Raw genomic sequence first — 24,783 nt, 5'->3', positions numbered from 1 at the left:
TGAGGAGTTTGCCAGTAGCATCCAGCCAAATTCCTTCCAAGTCCACCAGAATGATTAAGTTCTTAAAATCTCTATCTATTCATTGAAAGAAAATGGGCTGGAAAGAAGTGAAAACAAATCAAACACCTTATTTTCCTTTGCAGTTTGGGAGTGGTTGTTTAAAGCATTACTCCGCAGGGTGCAAAAGCATTATATGTATTTAAAACAGCTGTTTATTTCACAGAGACTCTACTCAACTTGGATTTTCTTAAAATCACAGTTTCTTTGAGAAGTCATTAATAATATCAGCATCTGCAAGAGCACCAATTCACTGCTGAGTGGCATTGCAGCACGTATAGCAGTTGGTGCCTTAAGGAATGCAGTACTGTGTGCAGAACAGATCCCAAAAGTCACCAGGCAAGCATATTTTCAGGCACAAAATCTGATTCTTAACTGTATCTCTCTCTTAATAGATGTCAAGATGGCTGTCTTAAATCTGACAGACACGAGATCTAAATTTCTTCACAGCAAAGACCAAAATCAATAGTTAACCTGAGTGTAACCTCTCTGCTTGAAACCCATGTGCACTTAATTTAGGAATTACAAATTAATTAGTATGAATTATTATAATACAAATGATCAAAACACCATTTAGCATGAAGAACAAGCATAGCACAGGGCTTAAAAAAACAGCACAGCTTGTCAGTGAAGTATCACAAGGCTTGAACCATCCAATGCTTTTTTCCTGCACCAGGAGCTACGTCATATTGTAGGTCTGCAAAAACCAACAGTGCAGAATCTTACTCCAGAATGCTGAGGGGTCTGAGCAAGAACAGACTTGCATCCTACATTTAGCATGAAATCACATCAGTTTAGAAGAATACTAACCGTGATCCGAAATTGTAGTAATTAAAGGAATAATGTCCAAATTTAATTATTGGGCCCCTCACACAAGTAAATGGAATTATCTTCAATGGTGTTCCAGTTACACTGCATAGCTGCAGCATTCATTGACTGGCACTGAGAGCAAATATCTGTGTACTTGTAAACGTGGCAGCATCTACTGCAGCTTTTTGGGGAATAAATTAGTGGGAGGAAGAAGTAACTTCCTTGGCTTTGCAGAATAGTATTGCCTTGGTGCAGAGCTTGTACCCCTTGAGCATCTTGGACAGGATCCCTGTGCTGCAGAAGGGCAATATTAGCTGCCCAAAGAGTCAGAATGATAGAGAAATCAGCAGCTCTTCTCAGCTCATAGGCTGGGCAATGGGGAAGAGGTTTGGTCTCACACACAAGGTCTTCAGGAGGGCTGTGGCAAAGCTGGGAGTGGGCTTCCTGTTGGCAAATCACAGTGCAAGCGTTAATTGCAAAACTGTCTATTTGAGGACTGTACACAGATTTTATTTGACAAGCCAAATTCTGACAGTTCACTCTTCATCAGCAGAGTTCCTGCTCTAAATTACCAAGTGCCAATGGCACTCAAGGTAAAGCAGTGCGATAGTAACCACGGATTGTTTGAAGGTCCTGCCTCACAACGTCTATTGAAAATTGAGCATATAGGACAAGGAGAAAAGAAAAAGCTGCATCCGTAGGAATCATTTTGAGCTGACACAATGCACTGTTGTGGCTTTTTCCCTTCACAGCTTGCGTGCAGCAGTTCAGCTCGTTCTGTTTTCCCTACCAGCTGCTGTATGAACAGTGCCCCTGTCAGCAGGAAGTTACAAAGAAATGAATGAAGACTGATGATTAACGAAGAAAGAGGGTGAATATTAATCATGGAGTCAACATTTGATGGGAGCACTGGTGGAATAGTGGTCCCACTGGAAGTTGTTAGGAGTTGATTTTTATGCCCCTGGGCAGTAGCTTTAAACCACGACTCATGATGGAAGAGAGGTAGCTCATAATGTTTTAAACAGGCCATGGTGGAAAACATACCTTCTCCCTCCCCTCCCCAGCTCCTCTCTTTTGTTGTGCTACAATGAGAACAGAGTTCCACCGTGCATCCTACATTTGCCCAGAGCACCCAAACTGTACAGATCAAACCCTTAAGCAGGCTCAAACAGGGACAGGACATTTCCATTTTTCCTTGCTGTTCTACCAGAAGTCTACAAAGTCGTCTGTGACAACACACTTCTATAGCGAAATAACTGAAGTATGAATTTTGGTTGTTTGCAACCTGATTCAAACCTCTTTGAAGGCAATAGGAGTCACAGCTCCACTACAGAGCAAAGCTCTCCTAACCTTGGCTGGAATTTCCTGTACCAAACAAATTAATGAGCATACTTGCAATCAATACTGCGTATGAAGTGCACAGGTGATACTCTCTTTCTTTGATATTATACAAAATCATTCATTATACCAGACCATTCATTTTTCTGATGAAAAAAAAACAACTTGCAGATGCTGCCTTCAGGCAAGCTTCATCCACTTCCCAGACCCAACCACTGATCCAAAATGGAGATATCAAATACTGTTTGGATACTGCAGATTTACTGCACGCATCAACTTTAATTGGACAGTCAGAAAAGACTTGCAAAGTCACTCGAGTATGGCTGCAGCCCAAAACTGAAGTTAATGTGAGTTGGACGCACACCAACATGCAGCTCTTCTAACAGTCCCATTATACAAAATAAGAAATTTACAATTTCTCCTGCAAGTGTTTCAGGGGGTGTTTTGGAGGGGTGGAGAAACAGCAAGGAAGGAAGAGCTGATATCAAATGCTGTAATTCTGTTGAAGCTAACAGGATACTGATGTGTCACTACGACAGTTTTCCAATGTTTCTGTGGTCCTCATTAATCTGATCAGCACTCAGAAGGATGCAGAAATCACTGCACATGGGCTCTTCCATGAACCCTGCTCTACAACTTAATCTGTGCCATAGGATGTTGTGTCCTCATTTGGCCATGCAACAGCAAGTGTGTTATTTGTCCAGAGAAAGTTCTGGATTTCAAAACACAGGCAGCTTTCCTATTGCCTTTCCTATTTCCTACTTGGAGCACAATATCAGGCAGATGACAATAGAAACCTGATAGGGTTTGCATGCATTTTTCTGGAGATTTAGGCTGCGATCTCTTGCCATTCAGCAACTATTCATCTCCCAGAATGAAGTGACTGTTCACAGGATGGTTACAGTTCCACTTATGTGTCCTACAGGAAGAAGGACAAAGCCAGAAGTGTCCCTTTAATTTCAGCAACAGTAAAGACAGAAGGGAGCCACAGCACAACTACTCACAAAGAGTCTGAGATTCAACAGAGAAAGTCTTACAAGTGCACTGAGGCCATAAAGAGCTGAACAGTAGAAATCATTTAATCCTCAGTGCTGCATTTTATCCACAACATTGGCCCTTCAACAGCCCAGAACCCTTCAGGTGCATTTCCAGAGCTGATTACTGCTGTTCCAGGCAAGTAATCTGCAGACACGCAGGTGATTTGCTGGGAAGCTGTCTGCTGCTGCTGCTCTCAGACCCTGCTCCCTTTTTTGCCTTTCAGTTTCCAGAGCATCCTCTGTGCACTAAAAAACGCTCCGTGCTTCTCCTCTTGCTTTCACAGCAGCTGCTTACAGAAAGCCAGCAGTACAAGAGGCAGCAGACACAGAGGCAGCCTTTATTCTAATACTCTTGCAAAACTGGGTGCTACCTTGCAAAGGGTACAATGCATCGCAGCTCCCCTACATAAATAACTTTTTAATGCACCTGTCATTTCAGATGTCACACCAGAGACAAGGTCAGGCTCGGAGAGAAATCAGCCTGCTCCATCCTTGACCCGTCATTCATCATGGCATTTGTCCACAGCCAAGCAGCCCAGCTGGTTAACAGGGAAAAAAACCTTATCTGAGCTCTAAAAGGGTCCCATTTCTGATAGGAAGAACTTATTAATAATACTCTCTGGAAAGCAGCGGGAGTTCTGATGGACAGCTTTGCAGGGACATTTTTCAATAGAGAAGCTTAAAATCCTATATTTGTGCACCAGATCAGCAGGCTGGAGGAGATGAGAGGTTAATTTTGCAGACAGCAAATGGTGACTGTTTGTAAGTTATTAGAGAGGGAAATATGCCTTCAGTGTTATGGGGATATACGAGCCTTGCCTTCACCTTTCCCCATGTATCATGCTGCGTGTCATCATAGGCACGTTAGCACGTTGTGCAGGTCCCCTCAAATCACCGGGCAATAATTAGCATTGCAAACTGCTGGTTCTTACCTCTTTTACAAGACCCAGCTCAGTTCTTAAAACACACACCCCCTGAATTCACATTAACTTCAGGAAAAGATTCCTGGGTCCTGTGGAGTTAAGAATAAAAAGTATAAAAGCTTTAAAAATGGCAGCTTTATTCCTAATGCAGATAACTGCAGGCTTACGACAGCCTCAGAGGCTTCTGGCATTGGTGTCAGGGTTTGTGATTTGGGGGTGTGTGAGAGCAAGGAGAGAATGAGAAAAGGGAAAAGAGAAAGCAGGGGTAGATTCACAGTAGCTTAAAGAGCACTGACAGTGTGCTCGACAGCTCACTGACCTCGTTGGAGCGCCGAATGCAGGGCACAGGAGCCACATGGATTGGGTACGGACTCAGGCTGACCTCTGAAATCTGCACTCACAGCATTTTATGAGCTGATTGTTGTTAGACCCACAGACTAAGGCAGTTCATGGGCTCAAGAACACAGAAGCAATTTCCCACGGCCTAAAGTTTCCAAATTGCATAGTAAAGGCTCATGTATGAGCAATTAAGCCATCGCAGCTCTAGAGTTTTCCACTTAGTTCAGCTTTATTTTGTTGCAAGCTGAATTAAACTGCTATATTACATTAGCAGATGTACCCCTAAGGAGCACTGCAGACCCTACCTACGGCTCAAAGAACAACACTGGGCTGGTTGGTGTCTGCTCTATCTGCCTTCTATCAGCTCTAGCATGGCTTCTGATATGGATATAGAAACTGTATTTTGAGATACAGCACGACCATCTTTACTTAATGTCTACTTAATCTCTACCATGTCTACTTAAGACACTTGGTATGGGGATGTCACCTGAACTGGTGTTGCTCATATGCCTTCTGTTCTCCTTACTTAAACAAATTCTCACCTTGCCAATGCAGTGCAGTTATTCAGACTACGGCTGGGATTTTCAGATCCCAAACTCCTCATGGATGGCGCTGGCTGTACATACAGTCTCCTTTGAAACCCAGGGCCATGCACAAAGCCCTGCCTCACTTTCAGCAGAGCCACCCTCGCCCTCCAGCTCTTGCTATCCCCAATCTTTCCCCATTCCTCAGCTCAGCTCCCATCATCGTTCTCCCTGTGCCGACTCAGCGTCTCCCTTAGAACTCATTTGTTTGCTCCGAAATGCTTTGCTTCCTCTGCTTTGTTTCCCTGGACCTAACATTTTTATTTGATTTTATTTTATTTGCCTCCTTTCTCCCTCCACAGGGTGACAGCTATTTTATCACCTACAACAAGAAATGCTGAGCCTGTCGTGCAGGCAAAACATTTGCAAAGGGGCAGGGGGTACACAGAAAGCAGTAGGAAATTGATAAGGGTTGTAAAGTGGCTTTATAAAAATGCCGACAAGCCTGCTCAGGGCACAGAGCACCTGCACCTCTGCCCCCGGCAGCGCTTCCTTCAGATGCTCCTATTGTTTTCATTACTATTTGTGACTTGATCATTAATAAATTACTATTACTTTTTTTTTTTTTTCCTGTTGCTTCCAGCCACCAAGGGAGCCAGCAGGTGCACCACTTTTACAATTAGCCCTCTGTAATGCATGGTTGGCAAGAAAAGTTGTCCGCAAGCTGCAGACTTTACCAACTGCTCAATGGCAGCAACTAGAGGACAGTGTGCAGGAAAGCACCTTCATGTGGCAGCTCACACAGCCAGAGGGGTTCAGTCTCAAAATTGGGGTCCTGCTTGTGAAGGTGAGTAGTAGAGGCAGGGGAAGAATGTACACAGGCCATCTATGGGGTAATGAGATCACAGTAAGTCTTACTGAAACCATTATTTCCATCATCTAAGATACGTTCCTGGTTAGAGGCAGCAGTGCAACTCATTAAACAGGAATCTGACTGATTAAACTGTTTTGGTTTGAGGAGGGGAAGTTTAGCAGTGAAATCAGAAAGTTGCTTCTCTCCATCTGCAGATTGTGCTCACTCACAGGCAGGGCTCTGGCTTTTCAGATCAGTGCTGTTCTCTGCGTTTGTGTTGGTAAAATTATGGTTGTAACAAATTCCCTTTGTGATAGAATATCATTCCCTCAAATACCACCATCACTGCATTGTCCTGTCCAGCAGCAGCTAAGTGGCACAAGCTGGGTGTTGTTTCAGTTCAGCCACAACAGGGATTATCAGCACAAGGAGTGTGCAGAGCTGTTGTGTAGTTTTTCCCCCAAAAAAGACAGTGCAAAGCAGAAAGCATAAACCATTTGGTGATACCTATACAAGGCAAATGAAAAGTGAAAAATCCATTGCAAAGTAAATGACCACAGACCTCAGATCAGGCATGTAGCCAGCAATCCAGGGAAGCTGTGTATCTTTGTCTCTGAGACAGTTTTCTTCCAGTCCCAATGAACTCAGGTGTTTCACGTAGTTCTGATGGGAAAGCATGTTCCTCTCTTGGAGGAAGTCAGCTGGAACATGAAACTAATAAAGAAAGAGAAAAGAAAAAACATATATATTTAAGATGACATGCTGCTGAAAATCACCAGACTCAGAGCTTGCATTGAGCAGAGCAGGTTCCATTGATGCTGCTCTTCTGCCTTTGATAGCAGCTGTACAGGGTGCTCCAGAGAAGAACAAAGCAGCAACCCTGTGACAATCTGCCCCTTTTACTGCTGCAGGCACAGATCCAATCTGGGGACTGATTCATGCTTTGAATCATAAGATTAGAAGTCTTCTCCAGTATTTCCTTCCATAGAAGGAAATCGAACATCTCATAAGTGGCTTCCAAACAAGCATCCAGATTCCTTGCATCCTGCTAATGTGAACTGGATGTTAAACCAGCAGCCAAACAAAAAGACTGATTTGCTTTTCTCACACTACTTAATACCAGAATCAAAATGCATAAAATCAAAAACATTTCATAAGAACATCTTCATTTGCAGACTCAAGTCACTATGAATTGATCATAACAAATACAGGAGACATTGAAAGCTCCTCTCCTGTGGCTCTCAAGGTCAAAACCTCTAATCTTGGTCACTGCATTTTCAGGCCACTGCAACCCAACAGGCACTTCTAAAAGAGCAGAAAAAAACCTAACAGGAGAATGCTGTCATGTCAATAGCTTTTCTAGTGAGTGTAATGAATGCAGACAACACAAGAGTACTTTGATAGAGGAATCCCATCTGTGTCTAACCAGTAAATCCATGCCGCGCAGTTTGCATTCAGTGCAACCTGTTTCCTTCCTGAGAAAACAGAACACCAGGAGACTTTGAGGTAGAGAATTTAAGGCAGAACCAGTTGGTACAGCCTTATTCAGGATAAATATGAAAGCTCAAGGCAGATTCTCTTGCCCCTACTGTAATATATGCTATAAGTTAAGATCTACATGTATATCCAATCGCATTTGTGAAGGTAGGGAGGGGAAAAAAATCACCGTGTAGTTAGACACAATTAAATGAGTTACATAAAGGGCACATCTTTAAAAAAAAAAAAAGTCTGAAAACTTTGAAACTGAAGTGGAATGGAATAGCAGCATGAAATGTCAGAGCTGAGTTAAATCCCAGCTTCAGAATCAGTCCTCGATCCAGCCAGAATAGGTCACCCAGACTTCATCCTGCCAAATTTACACTGTTTGTTGAAGTATGCAACTCAAAAAGTTAGAACCAAAAGTTGTCCCTCTCCACTGCAGCTCAAACACACCATTCTCCCTACTGAAAAACTGCCAGCGTTTTCTGTTTTCTCTTGTTCCCTTCCAGATTTATTCTTGCCATGCCCAGCTGTGAGCAGGGCAGTGAGCAGGGGGTCGGGGCTGTGCAGGCTTCATGGGGCAGCCCGGGCACTAGCTCCTGTATGCCTTGTGCAGACCCCATACCATGAAGCCATTAGAATTCCTCCTGCAAGCAGCATGCTGAGTCCCTTAGCTCCTTCCTTTCACTTGACCTGAACTATAGGTTCTGCTGGTTGTGAGCTCAATCACTGTCCTCCCCAGGTCTGCTATTAAACCTTGGCTCTAAGAAACCAAGAAATTAATCTCTGGTGCCCGACTTTTCGCAGCCCAGCGTGCTCTACAGCAGCTATGCACAACCTCTGATCCCCAACTGCATGGCCTCATCCATAAACAAAGGTACCTTGTGGAGTCTGGTGAACCCAGCTGATCCCTCACTAATATCTCCTGGAGCAAGCAGAGTACAAAGCCTTTCAGCTTGGAAGTTTTGCATTCTCTTACTCTTGGATTAAGAAATAAAACAAATTAAACGAGACCCTCACATCCCTACGGTCTTCATTTTCTACAGCACACCCATTGCAATGGGTGAAAAGCATTGCTTTTGCCAGTTACCAGACAGAGTGTTAGTGGGTGAGACAATGCCATGCATCCCTCTGCACTGCAGACCCAGCGTGGCACTGGGGCAGCACAGTGAGGAACAAAGCCACTGTGCATTTGTTAATCTGTCATTCACACTGACAGCTGTGGGTACACGCTGAGAGCCACGGGCAGGGGACAGCCACCAAACCACAGCCAGCAGCACTATCAGAGCAGAGCTGAAGCACCGGCACCTGTCTGCAGTAATTTTCTTTTGCTGATAGTTACAAGGATCGCTGCAATATAAATTCCGCATGGAGTGCTGAGAAAGGAACAAGGCCCCGCTGCACCAAGCGCGGTGTTAGATAGGAAGAGATGACCATGTAAATAAATGGGGCACAAAGGAAGTATTTTTCCCAATTTTACAGGTGAGGAACCATGGCTAAAAGCCATAAATCAGTTTTATTGAGGGGATACAGGGTATTTACAGGAGAAATAAGAACTGAGCCTCAAATCCTTATCCACTGCTCAGTCCCATTTTGTTCCTTTTCTGCTTTGAGGGCCAACAAAGCCCACCAGAACCAACCTTCGTGTCTGCCCATACAGGACAAAGCCAACTTACAATGTGTCCTCCTATCCCTCCAGCCCTGCAGCATGCAACTGCTGCCCCCAGAGACCACCACAAGGAGACCATCCTCACAACACACAGACGTGAGGCTGTCATGGCCAGGGCTGATGCAATTTGGGCACATCCCTCCCCTGCCCTGTCACCCAGCTGCCTGGTTGGCAGCACGTGAACCCATGCTTTGCATCTGCATGAAGAGTTCAAAGCTGGCAGTCCTTAATAATATAAGCACAGCTGCTTCCCTCCACAACTCCCCTCAAATCAAGCAGCCAAGATAGCTTTCTGAATGAACGAGCTATCTTAAGGCACTGAGTGAAATAATTTCTCAGATGCTCAATCTAGTTTTTGAAACAATCTGGAAATGACATTCTCATTAATTACACACCACGTATCTGGAAAATGACAGCGCTACTGAGCTGACAGTGACAAGGAATCAGAAAATAGCTTGTGCAGGTGGAACAAGTCATGGACAAACCTTCGTGTCTATATGGAGGGGATGGACAGAGCTGTGAGGGGCAGCACTGCAGGTGCCTAGAGACCATTTGTGCAGCAGAGCCACAGTGAGCAGTGGGTGATTTCACCCTCCTGGCACTCACAGAGGGAACTTCAAGCAGTGTTTCCCCTTTAAAAACCAAGACAAGCTCAGCCTGGACGATCATTTATATTTGCTTACTCCTTGAGCTTTGGTGCAGTGATTGCTTGCTGGGCTGGGAGCCTCCCAGCCATGTCAGAGACCAAGAGGAAAGTCAGAGGTCTTCCCTGGGCTGAGTCCTGAGCAAGTCAATGGGAAGTAAATATAACTGAAGTAAGTGAAAATAAACTGTTTGGTGCATGCTTATACAATGACAGAAGTCTTTGCAAATTCATAAAATGGAGAACATGAAAAGCAGCAAATCCTTTTTAAAACAGGAAGGAAGTCAGGTAGGTGAGCAGGAAAAACAGCCCAGTAGTTAATGTGCTAATGTAGGACCTGGAAAACCTGAGTTTACAGGCCTGCAGTGGGCCCATAAACTTCTACATGCTATCACTGAAACTGGAGAACCACACTCCATTACCCCCAAAACTCAGGAACTGCTTATAAGAACTTCAGGAATTGGGTTAAGTCTCACCAAAAAGGGAAAACATGCCTGTTCGACAGAAGCCAACAGCAGAAGGCAGGAAAGCTCACATCACTTGAAACCACAGCTCGCAAGGAACCCAAACTGCCCAGGAGAACTGAGCCCACAGCTCCATGCAAGGCAACTGATCCCCTTCTCAGTGCACAAGAAAACAATACTCTGACCTTTAAGTAACAATTTTAGTTGTATCAAAAAACTGAAGTGACTTGAGAGCCATTTCTCTTGCTCCCTGGAATCATTTACAAGGGGATTTTTGCACCCAGGCAGAGCATGCAGGCAGGGGGCTGCACCCAGGAGCAGTCCATGCAGCCAGAGTTTGTCTTGGCAGGGAGCTGCTGGCTTCCTTTGCATACAGGGAGCAACCCGGTTCTGCTCAAGAACTGCCTGGTTTAGGAACACGCACCTCAGCAGGTTGGAGCCCTGCAGACAGGCTGCTTTCGTGAGAGAGGGCGTGAAAACAGATCAAAGTCTCAGAAGAAGTTTATTTTAAAGTATTTCCTACAGCCCGATCAGATTATGTTTTTAAAAATTCAATTATCTTCTGATAAACTCAGCAGCCAAATTAGGAAACTAAATACAATTATTAAAGCATAAGAGAATAATTTCAGATCTGCTACAAGAGCCAATTCAAACTTAACAAGCCCACAGATCCTGGCAAGTAACTCCACACAGATCACTCAGCTTCATTTCAAACTAGAAGACCAGATGAATGCCTGGGATATGACTTACATTGATTCTCATGTTTCTAATCAAAACTTATACAGTCCTTTTAGCTGGCCAAACCCAGAACCAAGATTTTGTAGAAAGGTATTCAATTTCTCTATGGAATTGGGGGATTTGAGCAACCCCGTGCTGAGCTATCAAAGCAGTGCACAGAACTTACCTCCGGCGTGCAATGCAAAGCCTGAAAACTTGGAAGAAATATTTCACATAGTGCAGCATTTTGCAGAGCAATCTTTAATCCAGATGCTATCCCAGCAGCTGGGCTGATCTCCTCAACAACTTCAGTACAGTTCTGTTGTGGTCTTTTTTTCCTGAAGAGAACTTCTAAACTCACATCTTGTTGGCCAGTAATTCTGAATTCCCATTCACCAAGTGACCAGCAATGCACCCTGCCATTATACCATATAGCCATGCTCACTTGGGAGCACGGCAGCTGATGTCCCACAGCACACACACATTCATCAGAAGGGAGATGCCCACAGCTGAGGTTATCAAGAGTGGAAACTTCAGTATGCAACAGTGCTGCAGGTGAAGTTTCATCTGACACATTTAACCTTACATATTGTTGCATTTTCTCTCTTCCTGTAGGCAGCGTGGGCTCCTGGACATCACACATCAGTGGCACTAATGAGGAGAAGTGCTGACCACCAGTCAAGAGAAAACGATACCTAACACACCATCTCAGTCTGTAGATTACTGATACCATCATGTTTAAAGGGCAAAGGCCAAAAAGCACGAGCACAGGACCCTTGCCTTTAATAGGGTTGCCATATATACCCAAAACAAAACATACTTTTAAGCTGCCTGCATTTATAAACTCTTGAGGCCCATATTTGAAGGAAAGGGAAAGCCTTCCATGCTGACAACTCCTCCCAGCAAGTTACAGAAAGGAGGTATTTAGGGGAGAACATGAATTCCAGCCCCTGATGGAAAAACACACTCCTCTTGCAGCAATTTCTGTTGTTGTATTTTTGTATGGGGGTTAAAAAAGGTTTGATTTTGCAGTTTAGCATGTTGAGGCCTCTCAGTGCTCGCTGTCGGAGGGTGCCGATTACCCAGCTTCATTCATCAAAGTGTCACTTTTCTGACAGCCATTAATAAATATACTGCCAGAGCCCCTCACACCTGGCAGCCATGGTACACTGCAACACACCGCTAACCTAATTTGCTAATTGCTGCTTTCCCCATTAATTTTAGTCCTGTCTTGTTTGGTGTTGACATGGAGGGAAAAAGAAAGAAGAGTGGGGAAAAAGAAGCAGGCAAGAAAGTAAGCTTTGGGAGTTTTCTGATTATTTCTTCACTTGTTCTTCCCCCTCCATCACCATTTACTTGGGGGTATCAGCTTCCTTTTTATCCTTGCCCTTTCTGAGAGGGCTGGCAGCAATGGCAATTTGGGCACTGTGGTGTGAGGGCTTAACAAGCTGCACACCATGTGTTACCCACATACAAGCCCAGACTCTGGCACTGTGTTTCTCTCAGGCCCCCACCCTGAGCTCCCAGCCTATGGCTGCACAACAGTGGGGCTTGGGGTGCTCTGTCCCCCAGACATCATCGGTCTCAGCACTTCACACCTGCCAAAATCCCTACTCTGTTAATTAAATTCCCATCCACTCTCAAGCGAACATCACTCAGTTCCATTAATCATATGATTTTTCTGATAAATATCCTCTTTAAGGCCCAGGTACAGACCAAGTCCTTTGTGACTAAGCTGGACTGAAACGCAGGTCTCCAGCCGAGGTCAATTAAGACAAGGAGTACCAGACCCATCAAGCCTTCAGGCAGTGATGAATTATTGTTGCAGCGCTAGTAAAAGTCTCCCTGCAGGACACTCACCAAGCTGTTGTACTTGGACCACACATTGGGGTCCATATGCTCCAAAGCTTTTCCTTGCCTGATTAGGTCTAGTGATGGCTGCCCGCACCCACTGCTCCAGCTCTGCCTCCCCTTCTCAGGAACAGTGCTCAATCACTGGGGGCACAGAGGCTCCCTGGGCTCTGCACAGCCATCACTTGGCCACCAATGCTTGGTTAAGGACACAGACACCTGTGTTCTGCAGAGCTTTCCAGATCATTAATTCTTTTCTCCAATTAATGCAAGAAAAGGGTGCACTTACCCCACAGGTAAGGCCTGTGTGCATGCTCCTGTCCCCTCAGCCAGGCAGCTTGGGTCCATCTTTCTTGGTAAACAGAGCTTCCCACTGCCAAGACACTCAGACCACAACCACACAACATGAGGAATGGTCCTCTCAGTCTGGGACAGCATCCACTGCCAACCTGTGCCAAATACAAGAATTTTGGATGCTTCCTTAGCATTGGGAGGAAAGGAATGAAGGTGGCCAAGTTCCACCTTAAGTGGGTGATTGCAGTCTGCTAAACCCACAACAAATAACCGAGTCTCAAACACAATCCAAACACAGGGCATGTTTTAAAATTGCTTGCAACGAGACACTAGTAGATATGAGCATGAGAGGTTTTGCTGCTTCTGAGCAGACTTTGGTGCAAAACGCATGTTTTTCCCTAAAAGAAGCAGAAGGTTTAAACAGTTTTAAATTGGATAATACTACAAGAAGGCTCAGACTGTTTCGAAATGATGAGCTGGTAAGAAAACCCTTCTTTGAATCAGGATTATTACAATGATATTAGAGGATTAGCACAGGTCTGGGAGCAGGATTCAAGCAAACCTGCCAATTCTGGACATTGGACATTTTGACTGCCTTTGAACCCTTTAGCTATTCTGACAGTTAAAACTGTGCTGCCATGGCACAGCCCTGCTCCCAGCACTTACACCCACAGCTCTCCCTAAGCCACAGGTGAGATCTGTTTGTATTTCCTTTAGCACAGAAGGGCCAGGCTGGCACACACTCACCTTTATGGCTCGTTGCTACTCTGCCAGGAGCAGGACACACAGGCCAAGCCTTCCAGGAGCCTTATAAGTCAAACACACTGTCCTGTTCCAAGTGGAGTTAAACAGGCCCAGTAAAAAGTAACAGCACTTCAGCTTTTAGCCAAAAGCCTCCATTCACGGCCCTTTAAAGTTAAATTTACTGCCTCCATTTAGCAACATCCCTGTGAAACTCCCTCCTGGTTCAGAACAAAACCTCTGTGCAGTTCAGCTGCGCTGTGGCAAACAAAACATTTCATCCTAGGGATCCAGCCATGCATCTGTCTGCCTTTATTCAGATCTCTGTGTCTCTTTATTCCCTTCGGTTTTCAACAGCTCCAAGCAACCAGATAGCACAGCTCGTCCTGCTCCCCACTGCTCACCTTTCTGCTATGGCTGAAGAGCTGATCACAAGGAGGAAAGCCACCAACATGTCTTTTTCCCCTGTGACAGAAGTGGATGCAGCTTTATTGAGCTTCTTGGGCTGCGTCTTCCACCACAGGCAGATCAAGAAAAACTACACAGGGCAGAGAATGAGTAAAATGATCAATGCTCTGCCCTGGAGTATGATAACTCCCATTTTTCAGGAGTCAAGGTTAGCTCAGGGCTTCAGCTGCTCTGCAGGATCAGCCCTGCCCTTTGAAGAACCAATTCGTTCCCTTGCACGAGGCTCACTGTGCCCTGACCCACCACACCACTGCATGTGCCACATGCTTTCTGCACACACACAGCCTTCGTGCTGAAGCCAAAAAGCAAGAAAGCAAGAAAAAAGTTTAGAGCATTTCCTAACAAAAGAGAAAATAAGGGAAAACATTCTGTTGAAAAATACCAGGTCAAATGGAGAAGGGAGTCCTTTCATCTTCCATGCTCTGGGTTGGTTTTATTACACTGCGAAGCCATTTTACTGAATTAGTATCGTAATCATGGCAGGATAATGGGGGTATGGAGCACTGCAGCACAAGCCAGATCCCTCAGCTGGTACAAACCAGCATGGCTCCATTAACTTCAGTGGAGCCAATTTATATCAGCTGAGGATCTGCCCTTTAGTTTTTACTACAGGAAAGCCAGACTACAAATGGGAGAAACCTATATTAAAAACAAATATCTTCAATCACAGCAGCAAGAATGTAGAAAATATTGGCTGAGTCAACTTTTATAGCAATGTTTTCTTTCTCTCCCAAGTGCTCAATTTTGAACACTCCCCTATAAAATTTTCCAAGCCTGGAGCAACTTTCCTCTTTCCTTTGGTTAAAGCCCACCTCACCTGATGGAGGCAACAAGGCTCTGGAGATGCTCAAGTCCTTTCCAGAGCAAAGTAGGGCTTAGGGAACTGGTAGCATCCCTGCACTGAGCCATCTCAGAGCTCCAGCCTGCCAGCAGGGCAGTTGTGAAAATGGAGATTGGGCCACAAACATCTGCTCTTCTTGGGAAGCGTGACCCCTTCCCACAAGGAGAAGGTTACTCCAACAGCCCCCTTTAGGAATGCCACTGGGTCCCTCAAATGAAAGCGCACAGAAGAGCTCAGGGCCCCTCAGCAGCCTTGCAGCAAGCACCTTTTGTTCAAAGCCCAGAGCTGTTAATTAAAGGCTGGTGATTAATGATTAAACTCCACGTGGTTCCCATCTCAGGCTTAAAAAGTCCTCAGGATGCTGACTTTGCTGAAGGTTTCATTGTGAAGTTCTGGGAGGTGAGGGGCTATTTATAGAGAAGTCCATCAGAGCACTGAAAGGAGGTGCTCCTTCCACATAATTAAGAAGAAAAGAATAAAAAATACAATTTCCAAAAAGCATAAAGGTCAAATATTTAGATGAGGTAAATAAGTGATCTGCCTGTATGAGCAGCAGCCAGAAACAAGAGACTATTTCTGTGTGTGCTTTCCCCAGCTGGGCACGTTCAGTTCTTGGACTCGGGTTTCTACAGGCAAATATTCTCCTCTCCCAGGGAGTTCAGAATTCATTGTCCATAAAGATCATGGATCCTCATGCCATATTGCATTCATGAATAACGAATACAAAGGATTTCTACATGCAGGATCTGATGCGTGGATAAGGGCAGCATTTATCCATCCTGCTCACACCCTGGCCTCTCTGCACCCAGCTCAGCCTGAGTGGCACAGGCTGTGGAAATGAAAGCTGGAGATCTCTGAGTTCTACATTGTTGTGGATTAATGTTTTTGGAAGCTTTGAAAACTGACTGAAGTTTAAATTATTTTAAGACACTGGTAATATAAATAATCTGGGTTCCTAGCTTTTGGTCCTTGCTGACCCATGACAGGCCAGGTTTCTTTCCTGATTATAAACTTTCTCTGACCGCATTCAAGTAAAGAAGGTTGGTTTTTCCTATGAATGTTTGGAACAAACCTCTCTTCTTACAGAAATGTATATACTAGAACTCTTCCCAAAGCTAATAGCTCCTCATGGCACTGAATAGCTGAGTACCATACCAAGTCATACAAATGTTTTCACAGCTCCTCGTTTGCTTCAGCTCAGCAACCCACAAAATCTAGGAAATGATGGTTGGAAGGGCCCTCTGATCCCACCTGCTGCTCCATACTGTTGCCAACAGTAGGCTATGGTTATAGTTCCACAAATAAGATGGGCCGCTTTGTCCTGTGCTATACCCATACAGTTATTTCTTAACCAAAGGCAGCTGTGCTGCTCAAGCATGATTTGCCCTTCATAAACCCATGCTGATTTTTCAGATTCTCACCTTGTTCCTTCAAACCCACAGGTCTGAAATTCACCTTTGGGTGGATTCTCTCGGACCCATACATTCAAATACATCTGACTTCTCTGACAAGCCCCTGAACGCCCATTCCTCCACTTTTGGCTGCCCTTTTCCTTCCCATGACGGTTTTGACAAGAACTTCATGTACGTTTTCTTTGGTTTCACAACAAATGCATCAACAATAAACCTCTGCTGAAACACCGTATTTTCAAAACACAAGCTGAAACAAATCAATGTCTCCTCACATAAATACTGCCAAGTCTGAGCCCCACTGCCACCATTTTACATCTTCCAGTCTTCCCGTGGTGCAAAAATGTTTAATTGTGGTTTGGGGTTTTATCTCTCTCCAGCCTTCAATTGTACTTATGGGATGCATGTTAGACGTATTTACATTGAAAACTTAGATAGGAGATCTCAGAGCTTAGTTATACCCTGTCACAGTGCTGTATATCCTAGATAGCTTGCATAGGTTTCAAGAGATTGCAGATTATTTTTATCCCCTTTTGTCCTCAGTAGTTAGCAAAAAATTTGGGTACTTGCAAGTTTTCCTCTTGTGTAAGGGGAAAAAGGACTAACAGCGGAGTCAATGAGCAGATCCTGTCTGTTCACAAAGGACACTGAATGTCCCTTGTTCCCTTCCATGGCATTAAATATGAGAAGAGATTGCTGTGCAGAATTGCCCACACTGTGGCTCTTCTGATCAACACTCAGATCCAAATCCTCCCTCTAGTTTTTCTGACAAAACTATATTTGCAGTATATTTTGCAATGCTATCACTTTCCAATTTCATGGTCTTTCTACAAATATAGTTTATAAACCAGTCCGTAGCTTTTCCATGTATTCCACATGCGCCTGTTTCATATGCAGAAATATTTTGGGGTTTTGGCTGGTGGCTGCTATCATTTGAGCTATGTGGTTTCAAAAATGTCTTCTTACAACTATCCTAGTAAAGGAGTGGCACTTCTGCTTAGTCCATAATGTTACATGACTGGAATTCATTATATGGTTTTCTCCGCTTTGCTTTATCTTGTGAAAGAATGCATTTGCAACACAGTGCCCTAGGCAGTTCATCAGCACCAGGGCTCAATCCCAGCATGACAGACATTACAGAGTCATGGAATATTCAGAGATTATATTCAGGTTACCGACACTGTGTGTATATCCTTATCCATCCTAGTGATGGTTCTCCTGGCTCCATGATTAAGATAAAAACTGCTTCCAGGGAAAAGAAAGAAAGGAAAAGGAATGGAAGATGCCTTTCGTGGTTAATTAATGCAAGCCTTGAACACTAAAATGGGGTGAGTAACATGTCTTTTGAAGTTTGGCTACGTGGAGGGAGAAAAATCTCACATGTAGGTTTGACCTGGTTCAAAGCTTTAACTGACAAAAGGCCTAAAAAGACATGAAATAAAATTCCTGCTCTAGATAAAAATAGTCATTTATGTTTAATGTAAGATGTCATAGGTACAAAACTAGGCACAGGAAGATTCCCTCTCTCTTTCCAGTCCTCCAGGACGTGCAGAAACCAAAGTCCTCACTGTATGGTAGAAAAGAGAAGAGTGAAAATGCAATTAAGCTGCTCATTTTTCAGAATAGATTTGACTTGAATTACTCCTGTTTCCAACAAATAGCTCTGCACTGTCAACAGGGTGATCTATGACCATCCTTTCTGTGGACCCTACAAAAGGACAGCAGGTTTCCAAAGAGTGAGGAGGAAGGTACGGCTCTAAACCAATGTTTCACCCAGACTGGCTGTTTTTGAGTAAGGTCCAAAAAGGTCAAAAGGAAGGTAACCCACAAGAACACAGCATCTTAATGAGCAAGTCTGTAACATTTTGGCAGAGAAAACTATCATCTGCTACTAGTAGTGCAAAGATTCAAAGCTCTGCATGACCCGCGGAGCCAAAGAAAGCAAGCATAGGTTACATTAAAGACTTTAAACTGAATGTAAAAGAATAACACTTCAAATCAGACATATTCCAGTGGACTGCCTTCCTGAAGTAAATCCAGCAGCTCTTTGGACATCAGTGGGTTACTCCTTGTTGAACTGGAAGAAAAGTTTTGCCTGATGCTCTTAACAGTTGTAGCAGAACACAAACATCTGGGTCCAATTCCCCACTGATAGGAGCCCTTCGTTACCACAACTGTAAAATACCTATTGCACAAGAAAGTTAGAAAGCCAGCATGAAGTGCCTTTTTGTGCTGACAAATGTCATTACAATGAAGTATCACCTAAACTCAAGTCTCGCCAATTCCCTTTGTTTCCAATTTTCACACACACCAAAGACTTAAGCAAAACAAGTCAGTAATGTGACAATGGAAGATAAATGTATAATTCATGAACACCAGAGGAAGAGAGTTAGAAAGCAATTGCAAGTACAACGAATAGGTCCGTTCCAGAATGGGAATAATTAGCCCTTTAATTAAACTTATCTTGCTGCTAGACAAGAGCAATGCTCAGCAACACCTGGCCTGGAATGTTCCCGTCTCTGCAGGCAGTAGATGGAGCACACAGACATGATCCACCTCCCTCCTACCAGGGACACGGTTGCCTGTGCCAGCAATTAAGGTCTGGGACAATGTCTGAATTATTGTGAACTCTGCCAGATATTTCCTAGTCCGATTTGTTCTCGGTAGGTAAAGCAGGACTTTTCTTGCTGCTGACAGTCCCCTCTTCCTTACCTTCCTCTCTGCCATTCTGAGACATGCTCCCCTTTTCATCCTTGGCAATGCAGAAATGAACTCAGATTTTGCAGCGACTTGCATGCAAGTATTTCTCAAAGACCTCAGCGGGGCTTTGCTGGAACAAACTCATCCAGGTGGCAGCAAGTGCAGTCCTGAAGGTGTTAACCTCCAAGATAACTGCTTCTTGGACCCTTTGGTACACTGATGGGGAAATCAATGAGATGTCAGGCCTTGGGGGATCCTTTTCACATCCCTCCTGAAATCATTACAATTAATGACAGAAATGGGGCAGCTAAAAGCCCATCTGATTCTGTGACCTTCCTCCAACCAGCAGCCAGCCTGGGAAAAACAAAAAGTAGGAGCAAGTCAAGCAGCCTTAGCAAGATACGTAACAACATATTCAGTATCTAGTGGTAACATTATTCCCATGTATCAGGATACCGGAACCCAGGCAAACTTCCATCTCCCATTACTGCATGGCAAACAGCTCCTTAATATAACCATATGTCATATGAAAAAAGTATCATCTTTTGTTTATATTAAATTTGCAACCTGATAAATCATTATGATGTCTTTCATTTTCTCTTGTGAGAAATGCAATGATCAGGTTCTCCCTACATGTTTCCTCCTGGCAGCTCAGGCTTTTATTCACTTCTATCACAGCAGAGATTCCTTTTCCAAGCTGAAGAATCCAAAGTTCGCATCTCCATAGAGTGTGACTAATTATTTTGTATTTTTACATCACCTTTGTTCCCCTTTGCTCTACCCTTCCGATTCCCAACATGTATTTGAGATAAGAGAACAAAAACATCACTGTCTATTCAAACTGTATACACACCAAAGGGCAAAACCAATGCATGTTTCATTCCCCTAAAACATTCAACTCGGAAAGGCTTCCTGGTTGGTTTGCAGCGAAAATGTGCATGAATTTTCCACCCAACAGATTCAGTTTTAATGAGTAATGTTCTTTATCTGAGCATTTAAGAACCAAATAAAAGATTCATCCAGCGCTCTTAGTGTAATTATTTTGCCTATCCCACATATATACATTAAGATTAAATGGCACAAGGAAAGCAGTTTCTGCCATAGCACCATCAGCACAAAGGGGACTGTTAAAAGTCCTGAAAAGCCAAAAGTTACTGCCTTTAAAATCTGGATTGCAAAACCAATGAGAAGAAAAAAAGTTCTGTAAGGATAAGGATAGAAACACTGGGAAATGTAAGGCTCACACTGAGGCATTAGAGTTGGTTGAATAATAATAAAACTAGACTCATTAATATGTTCACAAATAAGCATGCCAGATTTCTGGGGTGACATTAATCATGGCTCGCAATTATTCACTTGAAAAATCAGCATGAGAAAATGAAACATGATGTTTCATCCATTTTAGTACGCTTTCATTCTGTGAAAATTCACACCAGAATTTAGTGACTATTATTCTCTTGTTAGGAAAGGTTCTCTCATCCTATACAGTAACATTGATTTGGAGTCTATTAGAACTAAATGAAAGAGAAAAACAGTGTTCTAGGGTGAGCTCATCCAATTCCAAGAAGGAAAAAAAAGGCATTTTATTAATAAATTAGAATATTTACCACTAGGCAGAACGAAGCGACTGAGTTTCTAACTGACTCTTCACAGGAAGCATTTTATTTGGAGCACTACTTATTTTTCAAGCGTATGACAATCATTGACCATAAACAAGAGCATAATGGCTAATAAAGTGATCTTTAAGTCAGCTGTATCCATTTGTTGGAATATTCTGCTTTGTTTCATCCCCTGTTTAAAAGGAGGAGGAGACAGATAAAGTAAAAGTAGAGAAAGGCTCTACACACAAACCAGGCAGCTGGAGGGAGGTGGCTGATTGCTTTACTGAACTATATTCACCATTTTGTTACTGGGATGGAGATATTTGCAGTTCAGTTAACATCTGTGCATCAGCTGCTGCTAATATTGCACCCCAAAGCCCACAGTCCCCAATACTTTCAACTCTCCAACACAAACATCTGCAAACACAGTGTAGTTGAGGTCAGAAGATGTCAAAACCTACATCTTTCTTCCAACATCCTTGAACCATGATCCCTGCCAATGTATGACCAGCGTTCCTCAGGGCACAAAAGGAGAGGCAGCTCCATACTCCAGAAGTATTACATCCAAAATGCCAGTTGTGCTTCTGGATAGCCAGGAGACGAAAGCTGATTCTGATCACCAAGCAATAAGGAGACCATGGGGTGGAGGTAAGCAGACAGTCCTATCAGAGAAAAGGACACAGCCTCACAAAAGCATCTGTTGGATCATGGATCCATTCGCAGCTCAGACCTTGCTTCTAACCCCTGTCCCCTTGCCACATTTCCCTTCCTTTGGCTGCAAAAGCCTGCAGCAGAACCCAGCAGCCCAAGGAGACACTCTGCTCATTAGCATACGCAGTCTGAGCACAATTAGAAACACAAATTGACCATTATGTCCTTTATTAATCTACTCTAATTTTTATGGTGTGAAAACACCCAATTCCACTGCTTTGGCTACTGGCCCCGAACATAACAAGTTACATGGGGCTTGTCTCATCAAAATATCATCATGTCTAAATAGAGGATCTGTCTGAACCACAGTGAAAATGAGTAATGATCACAATTATGGGCCGTATAACAGTCCAATAAAATCTAATTAAAATGATCCACATCCCATCTGCCAACAGCACATAAGCAACACCATCCATTGGGGGGGACAAAGGGGGAAGTAAATAACACTGTCTTCTTTTTTAAAATACCAAATATTTCAAGATGAAAAAGCTACGTGTATTTTATCACCAGCACCAAACTGTGCTGCCGAAGAGCTTCTGTGATGACTTAGAGCAATTCCTTGCCCTAAAATTATGAGATATTTTGGGGGTTGCTCCATGAGAGAGCATCCCACGAAGAAGTTCCCTCAAAACAAACTTCTCAGCAAGTCTGTGCAGTTTGAGTCCCTAGGCATATTTTCAATTGAACTTAAGCACTGAAAATCCAGGCTTTTAGTAGATCTTAACAACATAAGTACATCTGTACCAGAAATGACTTTGGGGCATCATTCCACTGGTTGTTCTATTCTCAGGACAGCAGGCAAATAAAAATAGCATCATGTCTTACTTCCCATCTCCAAATTTGGAACCTTCCTGGGCTTTCTACAGCCGGTAATAAAAACAGTTCAAGTGACTTTCCACCTCCCTTTCTCAGGCATCTGTTCTCTGCTTTGAGTCTGTGAAGCTAATACTATGCTTTCTGATTACACAAACTATGAGGTTACCAATAAGACAAGTTGTCAGTGGGCAAAACTGTATCACCTTACCCAAGAGCAGAAAACCTTTAGACTGACAACATGTTCCACTTATCTTCCTATATGTTTAAGGGAACCCAAGAACCAAAACAGAAAAAACTGAAGTTTAGGGGGAAAAAAAGGGTGATGAAGTCAGATTTAGGATGGAAGCTAGAATACATTTTCTCACTCGGAGGTGCTATGAAGTGCAGTACAAAGCCATGACTGGAGAGAAGCCAGGATGAGAGTAAAGAGGGAGCAAGCTGGAGACCAGGAAGTGTAGGTGCTTCAATGCACTTGAGATGTCTTTAGGAATGGTGAAGATTACCCTCAAAGCAACACTCAGAGTTTGAATACTTTTCCATATATTAAAGAGAAGTGAAACTGGAGACAGCCCACCCCAAACTGCAGGCAGCAAAGCTCATACTAGGTTTCAATACGTTTGTCTGACTGTAGCTTGAGCTTTGTTACAAGGAACCAACCAGTTTTGGATCCAGATGCTGTCTAGAACCCACCTCGCAGCAAACCTACGTAATAACAGCAAATGTGCACTGCTTTAGCTGAGCTATTTACCAATGCCAAAAGTTAGGATCACTCTTTTAATACTTACTTAAATTGCATTTGTGTTCTGTAACTGATAGCTTGATGAAAGGATGAAAACTCCTCCTTTTCTCCATAGCGCAGCTGTTCTTTATGGTTGGCTTTGGCCTTGCAGAGTAGATGGTTGCTGGTGATTTGATCCGTATCCTTGACCAGCATTCATCCAAGCATGGATAACAGTCTGCAGCATTGGTTCCTTGATGTTAAACCATTCTGAGCAGTTCTTTCTGCATTTACAAAAACAGATGCAAAGAAATAGATGTAATTCAGTCTAGAAGCTGTGGGACCCATTCCTTAGTTCAGTGGGAACTCAGCTTTCACTCCAGCTCTGGTGTTTTCATTCAAAAGAAATGTTCCTTGTTTGCATGATATCATCCTAAATGTATCTTGCAACCTCATCCTGTTATCACTGACTTGAGAACCACAGCCTTGGCGAGCTCCTTGAGTGCTTGTCCCAGGAGCACACATGCTGCTGCCCATCCTCTGTTCTTCCTTCACATCAACTACAACTGCACTCTGTGTGCTAAGTCCAAAAATATTGCTTTTATACTTGAAGTTAAGAATGCTATCTCTTGAAATTTTATTCAACAATCAATTTGTATATAAAATCCTATGAATGTCTCTATGTCAAGATACCAAAGCCATCAGCGAAAATGAATTTTCTTCTACCTGAATACCCCGAAGATAGAGTCTGTTTTGGCATGATCTACTATTATTCACCATCCATCTGCAAAATGTTTCTGTCACAGCTGCTCTACTACTGCAGACTTTCAGCACCTCACTGCTTATTTACATAATTTTGGGCCAAGCTGAAGTAGTGCAATTCTCTTTTAAAGGATGTTGAAGCCTTCACAGCTTTGCTTTTACTGTGCTTGCTCAAACCTCTATAACCCCTAATTGACAAAGAAGTTCAGGAATGCAGAGACACAGCAGTGGTCTCCAGCATAAGTGTTTTGATAAAATGAAAGAGGAAAAGTACATATTATACACATCACCTCTGGGAAACAGTAATCACAAAAGTTATTAAACATTCTGCCAAAGGCTCTGCAGACTCCTTTTCTCTTTTGGTTTTGTTAGCAATAATGGCAGCTTGCTAATATTTGTCACTTTCAAATTCATAATTTACTACTCAAAAGGCAGCAAAGATACATTATATTTTCATAAAAGACTATGAAGTTGTCCAATTTTCCAGAGCTGCAGGAGGACTGAAACACTGTGCGGTGGCACAGGTCCTTTCATGCATTATGAATAGGGTGATTTTACAATTCAAAACAACAGTTCTCACCTTTCCCACTGCCTGGCACAGCTGGGCAGTGCTTTAGGAGACACTGCATCTTTCAGGATCAAGAAATGCACACCCCTTATGAAGGCAAAGGGATTGATAAGAGACTGAAGGAGGCACTCAAAATACAATTACTGTGTTTGGGGATGGGATTTGGTGCTTTTGTCCACAAATCTCCTCGAGTAGGAATAATAGTACTTCAATGGTCTGAAAAACTGTGCTGGAAATTACTGGGATCCAAGTTTTCATTGCTGCCTCTGAGTCGGTAACCTACAGCAGAGGCAGGTGAATTTTAGAACCTCTCTTGGTGTATATTGATGGCATTGATGTAGAGGATTTGGCTACCCTAATTCCCATGGCCACGGCATATTATCTTCAAGTTGCTCCATTAGTTACCATACTTTACAGATTAATATAATATCTTTGGATCTCCTCGTTACA

General features: G+C 43.4%; 1 long non-coding RNA gene across 1 annotated transcript; it reads right to left on the bottom strand.

The window, feature by feature from the left end:
• Positions 1–5,523: 5,523 nt before the first annotated feature.
• LOC146754896 (uncharacterized) lies at positions 5,524–15,400 on the bottom strand. The gene is made up of 4 exons (XR_014938501.1): positions 14,590–15,400; positions 14,144–14,277; positions 12,994–13,153; positions 5,524–6,595 (listed from the first exon to the last, which is right to left on the bottom strand). It is a non-coding gene; the product is annotated as an uncharacterized LOC146754896 (long non-coding RNA).
• Between the last annotated feature and the right edge of the window lie 9,383 nt (positions 15,401–24,783).

The sequence above is a fragment of the Coturnix japonica genome, chromosome 37 (assembly GCF_054131305.1).
Source record: "Coturnix japonica strain WE chromosome 37, WE-NBRP24, whole genome shotgun sequence".
Classification (NCBI taxonomy): domain Eukaryota; kingdom Metazoa; phylum Chordata; class Aves; order Galliformes; family Phasianidae; genus Coturnix; species Coturnix japonica.
Note: the sequence above shows the minus strand (reverse complement) of the source record. Positions and strands in the feature narration are given on the sequence as shown.